Source organism: Hakea prostrata, chromosome 1 (assembly GCF_041222555.1).
Source record: "Hakea prostrata isolate BN-2017 chromosome 1, UWA_Hpros_2, whole genome shotgun sequence".
In the NCBI taxonomy this organism is placed as follows: domain Eukaryota; kingdom Viridiplantae; phylum Streptophyta; class Magnoliopsida; order Proteales; family Proteaceae; genus Hakea; species Hakea prostrata.
Window position 1 is genome coordinate 76,399,816 of NC_142600.1, and position 22,126 is coordinate 76,421,941.

Below are 22,126 nucleotides of genomic sequence, written 5' to 3' on the forward strand. Positions count from 1 at the left end.
TAGCGAGAAAGCAACGTTTGATCTAGAAACCCACTTTGAAGTGATAATTTTTTCGATTAAATAGTATGACCCTCTGCAATAGAGGCTAAGAGAAGAGAGCTAAAATCTGAGGAGTCGTTCGGAAGTATAATGTCTGCCGAGAATGCCACAATCTCCGAAGGAGAATGAAGCCAGTTAGGTGGGGGGGGGGGGGGGGTCCTCCAGTGGAGACACCATAACTCACTTGCACAAAATCAATAAAAAAAACCAACAAGGAAAGCAACAAAGTAATCAATTCAATACTATAATGGCAGCAGTCTCAAAGCTATTGTCATAACCTCACAAGACAAATTGTTAATCCCAAGAAGAGCAGTCAACGTAATGGGAAGGGAGAGAGATGTAATAAAAAAATAGCAAAGAAAAATGGTCAAAAACACGGCTACCAATGGTAGACAAAGAGAGACCCCTCACGGGAGGGTTAAACCCCTTAGTTTCAGAGAATAAAGGGTAAAACTAGAAGTTATCCAGAAAACCAAACTGAAATCAGGTCTAACTTAGTGGAAAAATCCGGTCACTTGGGCTCAGCGAAGCAAATCATGTTCTACTTTTCTGCTTCATTACCGCTAATTCTAGATAGCTAAGATCATAACTTGTGAGTCACACTTTCATATAAAGAAACCCTTGATCATTTAATAGAATGTTGTTCAGTGCAGGAAATACAAAAAGAGAGCGCAACAACACTTTAATGGGGTTCGTTTCTAGTATATAATACTCTCTTATGTTGGTTTAGTCTAGCGAGCAGAGACCATGTATTATTTGAAATGTCAATCAAGAGAGATGCCTTCGACAAGTGCTCCCAAAATAGGAACCAATGACTCAATCTCATTCCAAATGCCACCAGATAAAATATGAATTTGGTGGGGGGTTCAACCAGGTTGGTATAGCAGATAGGCCTTCCAATTATAACACTCAATTTGTTATGGAAACCCATTCCCCTGAGGTGGAATAAAGCCGGAGAGGGTAGTTTGGGGGAGATAAACCAAAACCTAGGAGAACATACTGCAAGAACAGATTTGCCACATTACAAATATGCTTCCATATTGTTGTATCTTCTCATTCGTCTTCGGAGTCGGGGATCCTTGATACGTTAGTCCAACTTGTTGCCTTGGCATACCCTGCATTTTCAACCATGAGAAACGAATTATTTGGTTGGCTTTCCAGCTAAATGCTAGAAGCTTGACAGAGGTCAAATGGCAGCATACACCCGTGCATCATGATCAACAGTAAAACGAAACACTCAAGCCATTATATAGTTCCACACATTTTAATTAGGAAGAGAAGATCCTATCTGACAGTCATACAACCAGAAACTAGAGGAAAAAACTGGGGCATTATTCATGGAGATTGCAAAGGTGCAGATTATGGTGGGGAAATCAAGGAGAAAACCATAGTAAGGAACATAGCATACCACTTGACTTACCATGTGATGGATATTATGACCAAATCAAGCTGCCCAGAGGTGTAAAGTGTCCAACATGCACATGAGCCGATACATTAGTGAAAGCTTTGAAGAACAATAACTTAACCTTATACCAACAAAATAAGGGCAGTAATACATATCGTATGTTGGCATTCCTATCTAATGATAGTCATCGTACTTCTTGTCAAACCCCAATCCATGCAAGTATAATTTTTAGACTTAAGATTGATAATCAATTTCATTACAAAGAATGATGGAAAATTTTTCTTTAAGGACATCGAAACAGCCCTACAGGTATCACAAGGATAGGTCCTTGAAGAGGCAAACTACATACCATACAGCTGGCCCCACTTGCATAAGATTCATAAAAGAGAAGGACCAGGAGACCAGCACCATACTGAAAATGATACACCATCAAGATCCCATGGATCCAGCCACAATTTGATAAGAAGATCATCCCCAACAATGAGACGAACAAATGGCCGTGCATGGTCATGGCGATGTAAAATCTTTTTCCACACCCGTGAGCAGTTCCAAGTGGCCTTTAATGTCTTTGGTTTCTTCAAGCTTCTCCCAAACCCGTGTTAGGCCTACCCCTTACTCTTTGAGCTCCTCCAGTCTAAATTATATCAATCCTTCCTACCATTGCATCCACTGATCTACAATGCAACTTTTAGCTTGAAAAAATATGCCTTATAATGGTTTATTGGTTTATATAAAGTTTCAACTGCTCATAGAATAGATATCTTTTTTATGATGAATAAATAATCAATACCAAAACCTCAAGGGGGAAAGAAAGAGGCCAGCCTTTAACTGGTAGATCAGTAGGAGGAACCTAAACCTCAGGTGACAACAAGAAGTCTATTCCGTGGGGAGTCCTCAACAGGTGGATGGGGAACCAACTAGAGCTCAGAAGAGACATCAAGGCAGATAACTTTGCAAATCAAATCCAAAGACCTAGAGTTGGAGGTCCATCTTTCACTCCCATCATAAGTGATGAACTGTTGCTCCAAAAACCACTTACCAACAAAATCACAAACAGTTCTAGAGAAGGATCTCAGAATCCACTCCCGATCTCAAGCAAAACCATAGAATAGAAGTTTGGCATCTTATTCTGTTATTCCAATCAGTTTGACTTATTTGTTCAAAATCTACACACTTTAATAAGGTTACAAATGCTTGATAATAAGAAAGTAAACATAAAAGCAACAGTTTAACGAAATTACAAATGCTTGAGATCAAGAATATAGAATCTTAAAAGCATTACTCTACTATTCTACAGACAGACCATCTCAATATATAAAATTACTAAAATGACCCTACTATGGAAAATTACTAAAATTTTCTAGAAAATGACCTCATTCTAGTGTCAAAATTTATCAATTATGCATCACGCCAATTAACTCACGAGTTTTCAAATGGATTGATATTATACATGGCATGATGTTCAAAATTATTAGAGATCCCATTCTATCTCTATCCCTATGCAAAACCTATGGGTTGACCCTATCATCAAACTGTAGCTATCCCATATTATCTCAATGGGTCTCAAGGATATTTGACAGACATAATAACCAAAAAAAATTCTATCCCATCATCACATCATAATGATCTGAATACAGAGCCCGAAGATTGAACCAGATCCCTTCCATAAAATAACCAAAGGAAAAGAAAAAAAACCAAACAGGAAATTTGAATACCTAAAAAGCCTTAATTGTTGCTTCACCTTCAGATAATGGTTCTTCCTCTATTGATTCACGCTAAGTCTTCTTGAATTTCCTAGTAATTCTAGATTCATCGCGAGGGGGTGTATCTGCACAAGTAGTAGGAGAGAGAGAGAGCAAAATTGCAGGAGGAGAAAGCCAGCAGTAGGTTGCACAACCCGAGGACTTCCAGCGCAGTCCTGCAGTCCTAAGATCGTGATTCCTCTCTCCTCACCTGGTTTGACTCCAAAATCGTAGTTTGACTCGAAGAATGAAGAAGCAAAATCTAAAAGGGAAATCAATAATTTAAACAATTATTTAAATGAAATAAAATATTACATAATTATTTTTTTATAAATAAGCCCCTATTGCTTTACATAATTACATACATGACCCACCACATTTCAACATTTATAGAAAAGACCCTAGGGTGCATAAGTAATTACTGTCAACCTCTTAAGGTCCGTTTCAACCCCCTTTAGGGAGCTCAAGTGCATATAATCAATTTCTAAAATATCCAATAAAACAAATACATAATAAATAAATAAATAATTATGTTTTGCAATAATAAAAGTAAGTTAAGAAAAAAAATCATTCTTCAAATTCACCAGCACCAATATATAAATTGGTTATGCACTTGGATTCCTTTTTTAATATCTCCCACACTGGTTGTGGATACTCTGTCAGGTTACACAGACATCAGTAGTCCAACTTCAGACTCCCAAAATATCACCCTAGGACTATTTAAACTTTGGTCATTGATAATCTAAATAATAAGAGTCAACACTACAATAACAAGTGTCCTCTTAAGTATAAAGTCAAGGTGTCCCCTCAAATATAAGGTCAAGGTGAGACATTAATTCCTTCCAACACAAATTGGCAGTGCTACGTGTAAGAGTAAACATAGTTAGATTCTTCGCCAACACACACTTATGTGTACCCACATTTGTTCCCTCACTGCACTACGACTAGAGTACCAAATGTGAAGACCACATAATAAGGGCTGCCTAAACCCAAATCCTAGTCATTACCAATTTATTAAGGAAATGCGGTAGCAGGACAACTGTTTTAATCTATTAGCATAACGTTTGGAACTTCAACCGTTGATTTTATTAGATCTAATCATAACCATTGAATCTTTTCCCACTTAATTTACAGAAATTGACTATTTTTTCCTTTTTTTGTTAATGGATTTTAAAACTAATCTTTCTTCCTACAATGTCTCCCCTGCATTTTCTCTTCTTTCTTTTCATTGGAGGATTTTGTCTTTTTTAATCTTTCTTCTTCTTCCACATCTTGTTCTTCAGGTCAATTACATATTACGATTTTTCTACTCTTATTGTGGCATTCTGTCTATGATCTTATCTCTCTGGCTATTCATTCTTTCTGTTTGTTTGGGATCTCCTTGAATCAAAGACAAAGAATACTGATATTCTTTTCCTTGTTAGTTTGCTTTTGGTCGTTCTTTTCCATTCAGTCTGTTTTCAACTGACAGTTGTAACTTTACCAAAACCAATTGAATTGTATAAGACCATCAAAAGCTTCTCATCATGCAATCAATGTTTTAGTCATTAATCCAAATATTTTTTATTCATCCAAAAAGGAAGATGTTTCAATCATGTCATGAAGGTTGAAATGGATTGTTTCACTCATCACAACTCGTGATCTAGAGAAGCCTAGCAGTCATCATGATTTAAAAAGCTACATGAATCATCATCACCTTAATAAGGATTTAAAAATACCAAATTAGCATTTGAAAGTAAACATTGGAGCACAGTTCCCAAGGACTATCTTTTGTTTCATTTACATTTTTATTCTGTACATTATGTTCCAATTAGGTTGTGCATGTCATTAGTGCACAAGGCTTTAAACCTAATCACCTAAGGCTTTACCCTCAATTCCTGCTCCAGCTCTCACCTCCCCAGTGACTCCAGTGACCAGGTACTTGGCTCTGGTTATCCAGTAAGTTGTCCTCTTCCCTATAGTCTATAGTAAATAGCAAAAACTTTTTTTTTTGTTTTTCTTCCTATCCAATCTCTCAACCCTTTTCCTTTTTCTTGTTCAAATTGATTTAGTTATTTTTCTGCTCAAGCTTCAGCGACAAAAATTCTGATGACCACAAACCAGGCTCTGGTGATCAGAGTAACCTCAGATTTTCCCCGTCACTTCTCTACTAAGTTTTGCAATTCTTCTTCTTTATTCTTCCTCTCTCTCCCTCTCTTTATCTTTCTTCTTCTTCTTCTTCTCTCTCTCTCTCTTTTTCCTCTCCTCCCTTCAACCAAGATTCTTCTCAGGCTTGGTTTATTTTTTTCCTTCTATTCTCTATTTTGATTGTTCTTCTTGACCAGCAGCACCTTGATTGCCTTATATTCCTCTCTTCTCTTTATCAATTTTTAACTCTGTCCTTCTCCTCCTCCTCCGACTTCAATTCTTCGTTGTCTCAGTTTTCCCCCATTTCTCCATCCTGTTTGTTCCTCTTGACCAGCAGCACCTTGAACGCAGTACTTTTTTCTACCTGTTCTTCTCCTTCTGTGTTTTCCCCCCTTTATCCTTTTCTCAGATCCCCATCCTTTTTCTCCAACTACCTTTCTTCTTATATGAGAGACGCAGTAGTGGTGGCTGCTACTAGTGTGGCTAGTGGCTGAACTGCGGCATATGATTGTGTTATTCAAATTTGATTGGTGCATTCGTCAATATAAGTCATGCAACTTTGTCATTTTGTGATTACGTAACTACATATCCTGAGATGATTTGATACTTTGTGTCGCTTATTCAAGTACATGTTGTGAGGGTCTTCATATATTTTTATAATGGATTTTGTGATGTTTACAATCTTTTATGCTATTAGTAGCAAGTCAATCTGATACGTTAAAAACAATAATAATAATAGAACACTTCGGGTAACTAGCCACCACCTACGTGTTAGGGTGGACCTTGAACACCATGGATCACCTAGCACCTTGATAACTATGGCTTAGAGTTGTTTGGTCTTGAACGTACATAAGGATATTTTCTTTTAAATGGATTTTAGGTTTCACTAAATTGATGGTATCTGGGTTGAGGCACTCAAACATCAAGTTTCAACTTTCAAACATTACTCCTGGCATAATCACCCTTGATTTTAGAAATCTCTGATGTAATTAACGAATGTTAGATCCTAATATGTGAGATTTGACTGCCAGAAGTTGAGAAGATTGGACAAGGTATGCTGTGCTTTGCTTCATCAAATATTTTTGCACTTCAATTCAGCCAAATTTGTTAGTTTGGTCCATACTTTATCATCCATTAGTCACTTGGATATGAAGGTTTAATAGTTTCTCTTTTTGTTGTGATCCCTTGGGCTATCTATAGTATTACCATTCTTCTTTCCTGCATTGTTAGAACTATTTTAATATCATGTCATAACTATATTCTAGAATGTAATCTGGTGTTCTATAACTCATAGTTCAACTGAGAATGTTTACATAGTGAGGTTTGCATTTACCAAGTAAGGTTTCTCATAGTAAAAACTAAAAAGCAACATCAATGAACCCACTCTAGTGTTACAGGCTTACAGCCTAGACATCCTCAGAGACTAAAAATACAATGATGCAATCCAGATGAGTTCATACACATGCTATTAGAATAGTTTCCCCCCCCCGGGGGGGGGGGGGGGGGGGGGTAAATAGCTTCTCTAACTCATTAGTTGCAAATCAATATAATAGTACTTCTTCAGGGCTTATCAGGGGTAAAGTTAAAACTTGTAAGAAATATCCAACATACAATGACTGTCTCATTTATTTACGTGAAGAAGAAAACTATTTAGAGAACTAGTTATAATTGGCTTGTAGAGAAATGAGTTATTACCATGTCACATGCTCACATTTGTGTATACGAGGCTGCAGGATGATGGCTACGAAAGTTCAGCTTCTCATATATAGGTGGAACAAGCCATTTCCTGTTTCACAGCCCTAAAAGAAGAAGTAGAATACAGTAAGATAATTTTAAACTTGATCAGACAACATTTCCTATCAAATGAAGCAAGTTCCCTTTAGGGTAGAAAACATTTTTTCAGTCCAACCCACTGTTTTAATACTTGTATTGATTTAACAAAAGTGGAATTTAGAGTTTTTGACAAGTTAGTCCACCCCTCCCCCAGGCCCCAACACACAAGGAGAGACATGCATACCAAATATAAATGGTACAGTACAAGCAAAGGCTTATCAGTATCAGGTATTGTATCAGATAAGTGATTCTAAAATATGTATCGTATTGTGTCAGAGAGACCAAAGATGCACATAGAAATGGTAAAGAAAGATAAATAAATAACTAATATGTAATATATATCAAGTATAAAGAGGACAATAAAGTACAACAAAACAAGTGCATTCAACTGGGTTATATATAAACGACGAGGCTTCTTACATATATTAATACCAAACTTTTTTGCATCAAATGGGCACGTATGGTATTGGAACCTTAAAAATAAGATATGTATCAGTTCATAAATTCATACAGGAAGATGCATAGAGATAATTGAAACCCTGGTACTCTAACCTATGTTCTTTTGACAGAATCCTCAAAATGCTTGGCAAATTGTTTTACAATGCTCCAACTATTGAAGTCATCAAAATAGGTCTATGCACTGGAATTGGTTTGCAAATAAAATACTGAAGGGAAAATACAGACTGCCTTTAATCGCCTTCTTCCATTGGGCAAACCCACCAAAGACAGGATTCAAAAAATAACATAATAATGTGGATTAGGTCTGTTGGATTCTACTAGGAGTTCAATTAGAGTTTGTATTCATGTAAAATTCTATTTCTTGTAATAGTGTACTTTCCACTTAATTATAAATAGAGGGCTTGAGATCATTGATCAATAAGCCATCCTACCAATATCGTATTTCTCAACATGACATCAAAGCCTAAGTTCGAATAGGGAAGGGAAGAGAAGGAAAAAATCTCGCTAAGGAAGACCTACCTCCATTGTCGAGACGTTCCTCTAGAAGCCATCGCCTCTGCTTCCGATTAGGTTTGAAACGGAGCCGTGCGAGTTCAATTCGTTCGTTATTGAGTTCGCAAGTTACAACGAGCTTCTTCGACTTTGCTTTCGGTGATTTGAGAGAGCTTTTTTCAGATTCCACCTTCTTCTTCAAACCAAAACCCTGCAACTTCCGCCATCGACCATCATCGACTCTGCTTCCATCGCCATCACTAGACTGCTTCCATCGCCATCGCTAGACTCAGACTCTGCTTCCGTCGCCATCATTGTCGCCTACTTCCATCCTAATTGCCACCGTCCCTCACAGGTAAACCTACGAAGCTTCTAAACCCATCGCATGAAATAGACCAGCCAAAACCTTTTTTTTTTCTCGGGTTCCATTAGCCAACAACCAGTAGACCAGATTAAACCATCCATCATTTGACAGAACCTATTTTGTTTCTTTTTATCTATGGTTCTATTAGCCAAAAACCTATTTATTATGTCTCAATGGTTGGTATATTTGCAATTTCTTTCATAGTTTTTGCACTTAAAAAAAAATGTAAAAGTATAAGAGATAAAAGAAAAGACAAAGGAAAAAAAAAGTCAGGAAGGAAAGAAAAAAAAATGGTATTCTTTATAAGCATTTTTTGAATTCTATCATTTGTTTGGGTGGTTTGGCTATTGTGTTCTGCGACATTTCAGTTACTTTGAAGGGGTGAAGACTGAAGAACTGCAAACAATTCTTTCAACATGGCAACCACTGATGGTACTACTTCTCCCACTGACTCCGAACACTACCCCACTCTTCATCCTCTTTCGGTAATATTTGATGGAATAAATTATTTGATCTGGTCTCGCTCTGCTTACCTGACTATTACCGGAAGAGGCTTTGTTGGATACATTACGGGCGCCACTATCAAACCTACTACCATAGGTGTTTTACAGGATAAATGGATCTCAAATGACTCTCTTATTATGTCATTTCTTTTGAATACCATGATTCCAAATATTGTTCGTGGATATCTATTACTTGATACTGTAGCCCAAATCTAAAAGGCTACTATTGAAACATATGGACAATTGGGGAATGATGTACAGGATTATGAGCTACGAAAGAAGCTTCATAAGACTACCCAAAAGGAACTGACTGTGGCCCAATATTATGCCACGTTGCGATATCTTTGGCAGGAGTTGGATCATTATGAGGATTATCACCCCACTAACCCAGATGATGTGACTACTTATAGGAAGCACATTGATAAGATTCGAATACATGACTTCTTGACAGGTTTGAATGTGGAGTACGATCAAATCAGAATGCAAGTATTAAGTTGTTTTCCCTTTCCTACACTAGAATAGTCTTATGCTCTTGTTCAGTGTGAAGAAAGTCGTCAATTAGCCTTGTTTCATACTCCTATTAGGGAGAAATCAGCTTTACAGTTTGTTCGCATTAAATCTGAATTGGCTAAGGAGATTGTCAAGTGTGAGCACTGTCACAAACCATATCATACCAAGGCCAATTGTTGGAAACTGCATGGGAAACCTGCTAACTTTTAGCAAAAAAGAGCACAAAGAAAGGGAAAACCAAAGGCTAATCTTTCTGAGACAGTTTCTACGACACCCTTTGCAGACGTTGGTTTTTCACAGGAGTTAGCTACTCTGCGACGTATTCTGCAGTCTTCTACTGCCGGTACAACCTCTGCCACTGCTTCCTCTACTATCCATACCAACTCCTACCTTGCTACTTCGGGTAAAACTTTTACAGGCTTCCAAGTTTCTTCAGTTTCTTCAGTTTCTACTCCTTAGATCATTGATACAAGAGCCATAGATCATATAACAGGTTTATCCTCCTTTTTCTTACAATATTCTCCAACTTCTGGAAAGGATAAAGTTCGAATTGTTGATGCCACCTATTCTTCCATTGTTGGAAGAGGGACCATTCAGCATTCTCCATCACTTTCTTTGTCTAAAGTTTTACATATTATCTACTAACTTGCTCTCTATCAGTAGTCTTACACATGACTTGAATTGTAAAGTAATTTTTTCCCCATCTTATTGTGTCTTCTAGGATCTGGTCACGGGGAAAGAGATTGGACGTGGTAAACTAGACAATGGACTTTATTTGCTCGAGCTGATTGGAGGATCTACTTCTGCTCTGACTACATCTTCTAATCCAGTCCATTCGGTAACATTAGACCTTCATCAGTGGCACCATAGGCTAGGTCACCCCCCTCTAGGAACTCTTAAGAAAATATTTCCTGATTTGGTTTCTTCTTGTAATGAGGTTGATTTTTTTTTTTTGTGAAGCCTGCATTTTTGCAAAGTAGACTCGTTCTACTTATTTATCTTCTCTTCATAATAGAAAATCTATTCCTTTTATTGCAACAACCCCCCTACTCCACCTCCTCTTCTTCTTCTTACGAATTTCTTCTCCCTCTTCCCCTTCTTCAAGACTAATTCTTCTAAGATTCTCCCTTTACTTCTTTATCCTTCTTTCTACTCTATTATGTCCCCCATTAATTGGTATCAGAGCCCAAACCTGGATAGATCTCTTCTTTATCTCATCGTTTGTTCAACCTTCTTTTCTCTCTTCCTTGTTTTCTTCTCCTCCTTGAGATCTTTCTACTCTTCATCCTTTCTTTATTGCCCCTAATTTCTTTTCTCAGTAATTGTGAACAATGCTACAACAACCTATCAAATCCTTTTTTTTGTGGTGCCAATCGTGAGACAGATTTTTCTATGAAACTTGAGGACGAGTTTTTTTTTTTTAAGAGGGAGAAATGATGCAGCACAACCAGACGTTACTGTTCATGCTACAGCAACAGCATGAACAGTAACCTAGATGATAATTTCATATTTGGTGGGCCCCAAGTCCAGCTTGCATGGTAATAGATTCAAATTTGGTGGGCCCAAACTCCAGCTTGCAAGGAGATAAAATAAGAACTATTTTTGTGGGAGTCCTAGAGATAATTTAGAATTTTGTTATTTATTATTGGGATAAACATGTAATCAAAGTTTTTATTTGGGTAGGATATTTAGGATAAGTTTTAGTTAGTTTTAAATTCCTAAGATTCCTAGTAGGATCAGTATGTTGTTAGTTTTAAATTACCAGAGTCCTATTATAGTTGTTTTCGTATCAAGTATGTTTGTTTTGTTATTTAAACAATTGTAATCAGCTTATTGAGGATGGAATAGAAAAAACTGAATTGAAGCTTTAGCTTTGTGCTTTTGCAGGCCCCCCTCTGTGTGTGTCTCTCTCTCTCTCCTCTTTTCCTCTTTTCTTCTCCTTCTTCAAGCTTGATTCTTCTCAAATTTCACCTTCTTCCCCCTTTCTTCTTTATCCTTCTTTCTACTCTATTTTGTTCTCCAATTAATATTAATGGGGGATAGAATAGAGTAGAAAGAAGGATCAAGAAGTAAAGGGGGGAAATGGAGAATCTTAGAAGAATTAGTCTTGACGAAGGGGAAGAGGGAGAAGAAATTCGTAAGAAAAAGAAGAGGAGGTGGAGGAGGGGGGGCTGCTGCAAACGCACAAAGCTAAAGCTTCAATTTATATATTTTCATTCCATCATCAATAAGCTGATTACAAGTGTTTAAATAACAAAACAAACATACTTGATACGAAAACAACTATAATAGGACTCTTGGTAATTTAAAACTAACAAAAGACTGATCCTACTAGGACTCTTAGGAATTTAAAACTAACTAAAACTTATCCTAGATATCCTACCCAAATAAAAACTTTGATTACATGATTATCCTAATAATAAATAACAAAATTCTAAATTATCTCTAGAACTCCCACAAAAATAGTTCTTATTTTATCTCCTTGCAAGCTGGAGTTTGGGCCCACCAAATTTGAATATATTTCTATGCAAGCTGGACTTGGGGCCCACCAAATATGAAATTATCATCTAGGTTACTGTTCATACTACTGTAGCGTGAACAATAACTTATGGTTGTGCTGCATCATTTATGCTCATTCATACTGATGTGTGGGGCCCTTGCCGACGTGTGTCTATTATTGGCCATAGGCATTTTGTTACTTCTATTGATTGTCACTCTCGTTCTACATGGATTTATCTTTTAAAACAAAAAAATGAGGTTTTTCGATGTTTTCATAATATGATTAAAACTCGGTTCAATGCCACTGTGAAGATCCTTCGCAGTGACAATGGCACAGAGTATATTGATGGTGAATTTCAGAGATATCTCTTTGACTCTAGCATAATACACCAGACCAGTTGTGTTGATACGGCTGCCCAAAATGGGGTTGCTGAAAGGAAGAATCGGCATCTTTTAGAGATAGCCCTTTCAATTATGATTGCTATGAATGTACCTGACCAATATTGGAGTGATGCTATACTCACTGCTTCTTACCTTATGAATAGGATGCCCAGTAGGATACTTGGTTTTAAATGTCCTAATGAGATTCTCTAGGGAGTCTCTTCTTTTATTATTTCCCCAAAGATTTTTGGATGTGTGTGTTATGCCAGAATCACAGCCCACCAGAGTAAGCTGGCTCCCCAAGGCCTACGCTGTATTATTTTTGGGTATTCTGCTACTTAGAAAGGGTACAAATGGTATCATCCTCCTTCCAGGAAAACCATTGCATCCATGGATGTAATTTTTAATGAGTCTTGCCCTTACTATACACCTCTCCAGGGGGAGAGTCCTAAAGGAGAGGTGTTCTTTCCAACTCTAGATCTTCCTATCACACACCAATACAACTTAAGAGTTCAAGAAGAGTTTCCAGACCGGGGGAGACTTCAGCCAGTATACCTGAGGACTCTAATCTTCCCCCTTCCCTTTTCGAACCATGTGAAGAACCTAGCCAGGGGGATACCACTCCTGTGAGACACACTATTGAGGTCTTTCAAAACCAGATTGACCAAAATAAGGAGGTGCAGACTTATCAGATGAAGAATTATAACTGGCTAAAGCAGGTGGAGATAGGTGATACGTTACCACTCCAATCTCCTGCTCCAGAATCAGATTCTACTATTCCCCTTAAGGTATCTTCTTTTGATCTTCCTATTGCTGTTAAAAAGGAGTTAGATCTTGTACTCACATCCCATAGCTAAATATGTTTCTTATAACTCTTTGTCTGACTCCTATCGTGCTTTTATATCCTCTGTATCATCTGTATTTGTTCCTAAAAGTTAGTAGGAAGCCTATGCTGATAAGAGATGGAAGGCAATTATAGTAGAGGAAATGCAAGCAATAAAGAAAAATGACACTTGGGAGCTAGTCACACTTCCTCTAGAAAAAACCAGTGGGTTGCAAATGGGTATTTGTGGTTAAACAAAATATGGATGGATCAATCAACAAATTGAAAGCTAGACTAGTTGCAAAGGGGTTTACCCAGACCTATGGGATTGATTATCAGGAGACTTTGCCCTTGTTGCGAAACTATACACTGTCAGAGTTCTATTATCTGTAGCTGTGAACAAAGACTGGAACTTGCACCAACTAGACGTAAAGAAAGCCTTCTTACATGGGGAATTAGCGGAAGAAGTCTATATAGAAATCCCACATGGTTTCTCCGATGACAATACTGCAAGGAAAGTTTGTCCGTTGAAGAGGTCAATTTATGGGTTAAAACAGTCTCCTAAATGCTGGTTTGGACGCCTCCTGAAGGCAATGACTTCTATTGGGTACAAATAAAGCAATGCTAATCATACACTATTTGTCAAGAAGTCAGGTACTAACATCACACTTCTTTTTGTCTATGTAGATGATATTGTTATTACAGGGAATGATGGTGAAGAAATTCAAAAGTTGAAGGACTTTCTTGGCAGAGAGTTTGAAATAAAAGATCTAGGTAAGTTACAATATTTCTTAGGGATTGAGGTGGCTCGATCAAATAAATGTATATTCCTATCCCAAAGAAAGTATATCCTAGATTTATTATCAGAAGTGGGAATGTTAGGGTGTAAAGCAGTTGATACCCCTATTGAAGTTGGAGCTAAACTTAAAGAAAAAGAGGCAGAACCACTGGACAAAGGAAGATACCAAAGGCTGGTAGGGAAGCTTATTTATTTGTCCCACACCAGGCCAGACATCGCTTATGCCATAAGGATAGTGAGCCAATTCATGTATGATCCATATTTAGCTCATATGAAGGCTGTTTTACTAGAATACTACAAGTATTTGAAGGGAACTCTGAAAAAGGAATACTTTTGTCACCCACTGATAATTTGAAAGTATAAGCATACATTGATGCAGACTGAGCTAGATCTCCAAGACAGAAGTCAATTTCAGGTTATTGTACCTTTGTTGGAGGTAATCTAGTTACTTGGAGAAGTAAGAAACAAAATGTGGTAGCTTTATCTAGTACCGAAGCTGAATATAGAGCTATGGTTCATGGAGTTTGTGAGCTACTATGGTTGAAAGGCTTGCTGCAATATATTGGAGTCCAAGTTCCAAACCCTATGGTGTTATATTGTGACAACAAAGCTGCTATTAGTATTGCTAATAATCCGGTGCAACATGATCGAACTAAGCATATTAAAATTGACAGGTTTTTTGTCAAAGGAAAGCTGGAACAAGGGCTTATCTGCTGCCTTTTGTAAGATCTGAAGACCAAGTGGCAGATGTTTTCACTAAGGGTTTGAAAGAAAGAGATTTCCTTCCTATTGTAGGCAAGTTGGGCATGAGTAATATCTATGCCTCAACTTGAGGGGGAATGTTGGATTCTATTAGGAGTTCAATTAGAGTTTGTATTCATGTAAAATTCTATTTCTTGTAATAGTGTACTTTCCACTTAATTATGTGAAGTGAATTTTATCAGGGAAAAAAAGATTACTACTATCAAACAAGAAACTTCTATCTGAATAGGAATCCAATAAAGTGGGCAGTTCCTGCAAAAATTTCAAATGTACAAAGAAACTTGTCTCAACAGCAATGAAATATGAATAAGCTATGATAACTGAAAGAATGACCTCAACCCATTCCTAGATGTATCATTTAAAAACGTTATTCCATGAATACCAGAAATTACTGAGTTTCCATTCCATTTGAGAGAAATTCATTCAAGCTGCTTATAAAACAGCCATAACCAAATAATTAGTTCTAGGAAACAATGATAAGGGGCATAAAGGAAAAGACATATAATCTGTTATAACACAAATAACACGTGAAGATTACTTGAGCCAGAAGTGACTCAGCATTTCCATGCTTCAATGAATTCCTAAGCTTCATATTCCTTGGTGAGAATGTACAGTTACTTTAATTGGACTGTCCCTAATACAATCTGAGATTCAGTTACTTCAGAGGCTAATTAAGCAGCATGAAACTGCATAATCAAGGGAAACATCACAAATGTAAAATAGATATGAAAACGCATTGTAATTTACTTTACCTTTCCATCCTTTAATTTATTTTTTTATCCCTTTCCACTCTAGTTTCTACTTTCTACCTCTTTCTCAAAAGCCCAGTTTGCACCTGAAGATGTATGTGTTTGAAGATAAAACTGTCAGAAGCAACCCTAATGCAAAGGCAGTTTGACCACCTGCAAGTGGTAGACAAAGACTACCTACTAACAAGTGCTGCAAATTCTTATGCACTCCATTCAGAAACAAAAGGGGTAGATGGATATGAAAATATAAAAACTTTACAAAGTAGAGGCATAAGTTTAAGCTATGCCCAACAGCACCACTCAATGATAACATATTTGATCTCAACTGAAGGCCAGACTCATCATCAATGGAAATGTACACAATCCCAGCTTTGAAAAATAAGGTAATCTAATCCGATGAAAAGACACGATAGATCTTCAAACTATTGCATGGTCAATACGAGATACTAAGATCAATTTGGCAACAAAATACCTAAACATAATTATTTTATATTTTTATTTATTTATTTATTTATTAGGTGGGTTATGCCAAATATCTTCCTTTTGACGAGAATATTCAACTTTTATATCCAAAATAAAAGAACTTAAAAATTCCAGGTAGTTGTCTTTAGAAAAGAAAAGGGGGGGGGGGGGGGGATCCTTACCAGTGAATGTTTGAGGACATAAGAATTATTATAACGAAACGTCTAAGAGACAAGATGATCAACCCGTACAACATCCCCAATTTTTTCCCCTAATTTTTATTAAAATACTATAAATTCTCGTTAGTGTGAAATTATCGTGTTGATTTACATATTACGATGACTTGATTACAGCACTTTATAATAGAAATTTACATCGACAAGAAAAAGAAAATTTTAAAGCTGATTTAATAACCCTACCTGCTTCTGCATTTCTGACGAGCTTAATGTCCATAGCGGACACTTGCAATATAAGCATCGTTCTGATCAGCCAAATTGCCTCCGACTCCATAAAACGTACATGACCTTTGCCAAATGAGGCGAAGCTGCAGTCGTCGACCAATTCGTCTCTGAAATCGAGTTCTGTGGGGAAGGAGGGTTAGTAGAAACCTGGCGGAGTAGGGTAGGGATTTCGTTTCGCTGTGACTGTGAGGACTGCAGGACTTGTGAAGAAGGAGAAAAGAGAAATGATGAATTACGGTTTCCATTCGTGAGAGTTAACACTGAGGCGTACTGAGACTAGTGATTTGATGAGTTATTCAAAATCGGCTTCCGTGCAGGCCTGAATTGTGCTCAGCTGCTTCTTTCTTTTCTTTTTTTTTTCTTTTCTTCTTCTCCTTTTTTCTTTTTTTTTTTTTTTTTTTTTTTTTCCTAGGCTGGCGAGTTGATATTATGTACGGGCACAAGATATTACTAATATAAGTGCTGGAAGATAGATACAAACCCAGGATCTCTCCATGGGAATTTGGGTTGTTAACCACTTGATTAACTTACCATTGGTAAGCCAAGCCTAAGTTTGTGTTCAGCAACTCTTCTCCAGACTTCGAAGCCAAGCCTGAGCGCAAACACTCAAAACTCACGGCGAGAGCGCGTGGCCGTAACCCCGTGAGAAGCCTAAGTTTGTGTTCAGCAACTCTTCACCAGACTCCGAAGCCAAGCCTGAGCCCAAACACTCAAAACTCACGGCGAGAGCGCGTGGTCGTAACCCCGTGAGATGCGTGCGCTCAAGAATCTCCAAACCCATTACAAGGACTGACAGGTTTGACGACCGTTGCAAACGTGCCCGTAAATTTTCATTTTACCTGTTTAAAATAAACAAGTTAAAAAACCTCTAATGGGCTCAGTTGACAAAAGACCAATATTTCACCATATCAATTTCAATGGATTGCTTAATTGAAAAATGACAAATATTTCTACGCAAGAGATAAGAATTTGAAACCCCTCAGGGCTAGGGCAAAGTTCTACCTTTTATTTAAATTATATGTAATAGCTACTACACGAGGAGTAGCCAAGCAAACATTAGTTAAAAAATAAAAACATTTCACTGCATAAGGTTAAGAGTTTGAATATTTTTAAAATCAAGAGTTGTCATATATTATTCTTAGGGAATTTAGTCAAGGTGTATGTATGTTGGTCCAGACAATTGACATATCCACAGTGAGACGAGATTTTCTTTTTTGTCATCATCAAATCAGTCATAACGATTGAAGGCCCATGAGCTTAGGCCGGGGGGAATGTGTGGTATGGATGAATCCTCTATTGATTAATAAAACTACAACATGCAATCACTGGCTGAATCCTATAACTCTCTAGGTTAGTGATGCAGAATTCCTACAAATAGGGTCACCCCTGTCTTCAACCATAAAATATGGTAGGCTTGACAATACCCAAACATTTATTTACAGATTTTTTTTTAGGGGGGGGGGGATGGTTAAAGAAACTTTGTATATACTAATCCCCAATGCATGTTGATGGAGGCTAGGAAGCTTCAATGGTAGCAAGCACTGTAGAGGGGTTGCTAGACATGGCATAAAAGATATAAAGAAATAATGCTGCTTAAAGTTAGTAGGGTTATGAATTTACAATGTCTGTAGAGGGCCTTGGGGGTCCAAGGTTATTGAGAGACCATGGCCCATGAACCATGTTTCACCTTTGCTAAAACCGCGTTACTTTATTTCAGACCTAGAATACCCTATTGTATAAACCTATCCTTTGGAAAACGGAAAAGAGGCACTTTTTAGCAGATTTCCTTCAATTATGAGTACCTTTCTCTTTTTAGGGTTCCTTTTTGAGCTTGACTTTCAAAGGGGACAAGATCATTGGCACCAATAAGAACAAGCCCATTAGCAGTAACTTTCATGAGTGTTGGAATCTCATTATATCTTATATCCTTGTGCTAGAAATGGCAAACTTGATATCAAAACTTTTCATGAGTGGTAAGCAATTTGGTCCCTCCGCTTAAGCAAGGTTTGGTATCGAAACCTTATGGATGCAATAAATACTGCTGGAAGACTCACCCACCACGGCCGGTGTATGACCCGGGTCGAACACCGGATTAGTTAGGGCAAAGCCTTGGAAACCGGGGTGGGATTGACAACCAAAAAAAAAAAAAAAAAAAAAAAAAATGGCAAACTTGATATCAAAGGCTTTTGCACAAGTAAAGTTTAGAAAAGACAGTTTTTCCATACAACCTTCACCCAAAAATTTTTACTAAGAGATTGTTCAATACATTGACTTCAAGCTACATATATGGCCCATGCTGTTGTGGTATTCTAAGAAACAATGTTGAGCATCATGCACAACTATACTATGATTAGTATCTTGGCCTTTGGTTGTTGCAGAGGTAATCCTAAGCGGACATCTCTTCTCGATGGATTTTTAAAGGCTGAATGTAAATATTATGTCAATGAGCACGCCACACTACTTTCACACATGTAGGAGAAATTTTTTGAGATCATGTAAGCTATTACAAGGGAGGTTTTTTAGCGTAAAGCATAAGTATGTCATTTATACATAAAACTGAACTCTGTGCGATTAAGTGGGATTATTGTCGGCCACAAAGATGGGTTTTGTCCATTGAATGTGGAGTTATATTCTTTAGATGCAATCGTATTCCTTTACACTAGTCTACTATTGCTCGGATGACCAGCCAAGTTAGTTGAAGAAATTAAAATCCTACTAATTAACTCAACTGCGAAGTATTCGATTGATCACATCTATAAGGACATCAATGCCATTGCCAATTGGACGCCGAAGGACCCTTAATGTTGAAGGAGTCATTTGCATTCTTATCAAGTCTTTCTCCGGAGTTAGAGGAGATCCTCTTAAGTGGATTTCTTAGGGTTTTCTATTAATGGGTGTTCCTTTGTTTTGGATCTCTAACCCTCTTTATGTAAAAGGAAAAGAAGTTAACAAAAATAATAAACTCCAACTCTCTCTCTCTCATTAAAGAATAACTTAATACCAATGGTGAGCTAATGATCCTTTTGAAGTGCCCTCCCTTTCACTCCCCCCATCCCTGTGTATATTTCTAAGCCTCGATTTTCGATCAGATATCATTAAAGGTAAACCAGATATCGAGAGTAATCCAAAGCACTCCATAATAAAATTGAAGGGAGACAAAGGTGATCAGTGCAAGTCTTTTTTTTTTTTAGTAGATCATCAGTGCAACAGTCACAAACACCATTGTGTGTTTGTGCTGGTTCTTAATTTTGATTTGAATGTAATGTACGGGTAGCACTACTTGTGATTGGATGAGTTGTAGCCAAACAAACTGGATTACATTTCCTTGTGTTAAATAAAGTGAAGTTATATCCCTAATTTTCTCATCCCTTGGAATCTATTTTCCTTGGGCTTGTATGTCCAACCAAAGGCATCGCTTTGGAACATTATTTTCCACTTGATAGTATAAGGCAGAGGATAGGACACGTCAGCTCTATTAGTAGGCAACCAAGGGTTACTGGATTTGTTTGGATCACCAAACCCCAATAAGGGGACAAGCTTTCCCATGATCTCCAAAAGATGAAAGGAAAAAAGATCCGATTTTTCTTCTATCCAAAAGAACAGTCTTTGAACCAGAACAACAAATCATGCTTGTGGGTCAACCATTTGACCGGATTTTGGAAGATTGGAATGCTGCCCTGACAGAAACTGAAGGAAGAAAGAAAGAAAGAAGAAGAAAAAGAGGTCATGCATGTCATATAATCTTATTTATAAACAATATTCTAACAGGACTGCAATGGGGATATTGTTGGGTTAGGTGATTTAAAATTTAATTTTAGTTTTGAGTGTTCTTAGTTAAACTCATTCATGCCTTGTAGTTAATCTTGAATTTTGATAGATTGAGCCACGCACAATACTCTTACTCTTGCCCTAATTGTTCTTTGGAATTGGTGATTGGTCATTTTCTTATCTCTAACTAATTGTAATCCTAGCCTGAACATTAATTGTTTGAATCTAGAAGAAAATGAAAATGTAAGCAATAATCTTAGAACAAAGTTATATCACGGCAATGTTTCCTATCTAAATCTTTTTGCAAGTTATTTTCATGTCCATTTGTCATCAAGGCTAAAATTAGGTGCAGATGGGGACGGGTTTGGTGGGCTAGAATATTTTAGCCTTTACTTGCCCTTAGAGTTAAAATTTTGAACTTAAACCCTATTTAGGTTCAGGGCGAGTAAAATTCATGCCAAACTTACACCTAATTTTTTTCTCAAGAATATATGACGAATAGTATAATGGGAATAGATTAAACACTAGTAATATGGTCTTCCATGATGATGATAAGTCAATTTGCTTCAATTAATCTTTTTAATAGTGGTATTTGACTTTTCAATCAAGCTCAAGGTTGATCGCATAGGCTCATAAGTCATACCCCTATAAAACTAGTTAAAAACATCTCCCTATAAAGACTAACCAAGGTGGTCCAATTAATGATGATATGATGATGATAATTGCAAGTGCATAGTATAGTACTGCACTGCTAATCTCATACATATACATAAGATTACATGAAATTAATGATTATCATGATTGATTTCTAGAGATATAACAATCATTTTTAAGTTCCTCTGTAGTTTTTGTATCGAGGTGGCATAGTATTGTTAAATACTACATTTATATTGTTTAAATATTGAAACCATATCGTATCGTTTAATATATGTTATGCATAAATTCACCAAGTAGAATGAGCTGGTTTGCAGCAGACTAGACCAAATTAAGTGCCTTAAAGGTTATCACTCGGCCAGCTGATGGGTCAATTCCGTATAACCCAACCCTTGTGATTGAGCAAGGATCCGTGGGAAGGGTAGTTGAGAATCCTAAGGTAGAATTGGTCAAGGACATCTCATGTGCATAGCTGGCCGCCAACTAGATCTCACAGAGCAAGCTTTGCTCCTCAGGAAATCCCTTTCAATCGTACTTGTCTGTAGATATGGTGAAGTGATATTCTCTTCCACGTTTTTTTTGAGTGGTGCAAAGCTGCAAACCCTATTTTGTTTGTCTTAAGGCGTGAAGTTGTCGAGTTTCATTCTTAGGAATTGTAACAGTGTTGTCTACAGATATGATGAAGTGATATTCTCTTCCACGTTTTCTTGAGTGGTGCAAACTGCAAACCCTATTTTGATTGTCTGATAAGGTGTGAAGTTGTCGAGTTTCATTCTTAGGAATTGTAACAGTGTTGCGGACTCCCTAGCCCCATTGGCCTACTTTTGACCTTTGTGCAATAACGTATTGCTGATGTGAATGAATAAATTTATTTCAAAGAAAAAAAAAAAAAAATAAGAAAAAAAGAAAGAAAGAAAGAAAGATAGAATTGAGCTGCTAGGGGGTACCAGCTCATGTTTTCAATCAATTTATCTTGAAAAAAAAAGCTCAGTGCTACGCTGCTAACTCGCGCCTAATGCGCGTGCTAGCTTCTCTCCGTCTTCTTCGTCTTCCACAGGTGAGACTTGAGAGCCCTCTCACCTGTCTCTTTCTCTGCTCCAGCTTTCACCTAAACACAGCTCTTCTTCTCTCCTCCTCCTCGTACTAATTGTCCTCGTGCTTCTTCCCACTTTATTTTTCTGCGCCCACGATCACCTCTTCAAAACCCCATACAATGTATTCCGCGAATTGGCCACGCTTTCACCTTTTCAATCTTTTCTCCTCCTCCTTATATGTCTTTCAACTTCACCAACTC

The 22,126-nt window shown here is 37.3% G+C and overlaps 1 long non-coding RNA gene across 1 annotated transcript; it reads right to left on the minus strand.

Annotated features, from left to right (window-relative positions):
* Positions 1-311: 311 nt before the first annotated feature.
* LOC149030169 (uncharacterized) lies at positions 312-16,739 on the minus strand. Its single transcript, XR_016171247.1, has 4 exons — positions 16,369-16,739; positions 15,491-15,573; positions 7,009-7,112; positions 312-1,154 (listed from the first exon to the last, which is right to left on the minus strand). It is a non-coding gene; the product is annotated as an uncharacterized LOC149030169 (long non-coding RNA).
* Between the last annotated feature and the right edge of the window lie 5,387 nt (positions 16,740-22,126).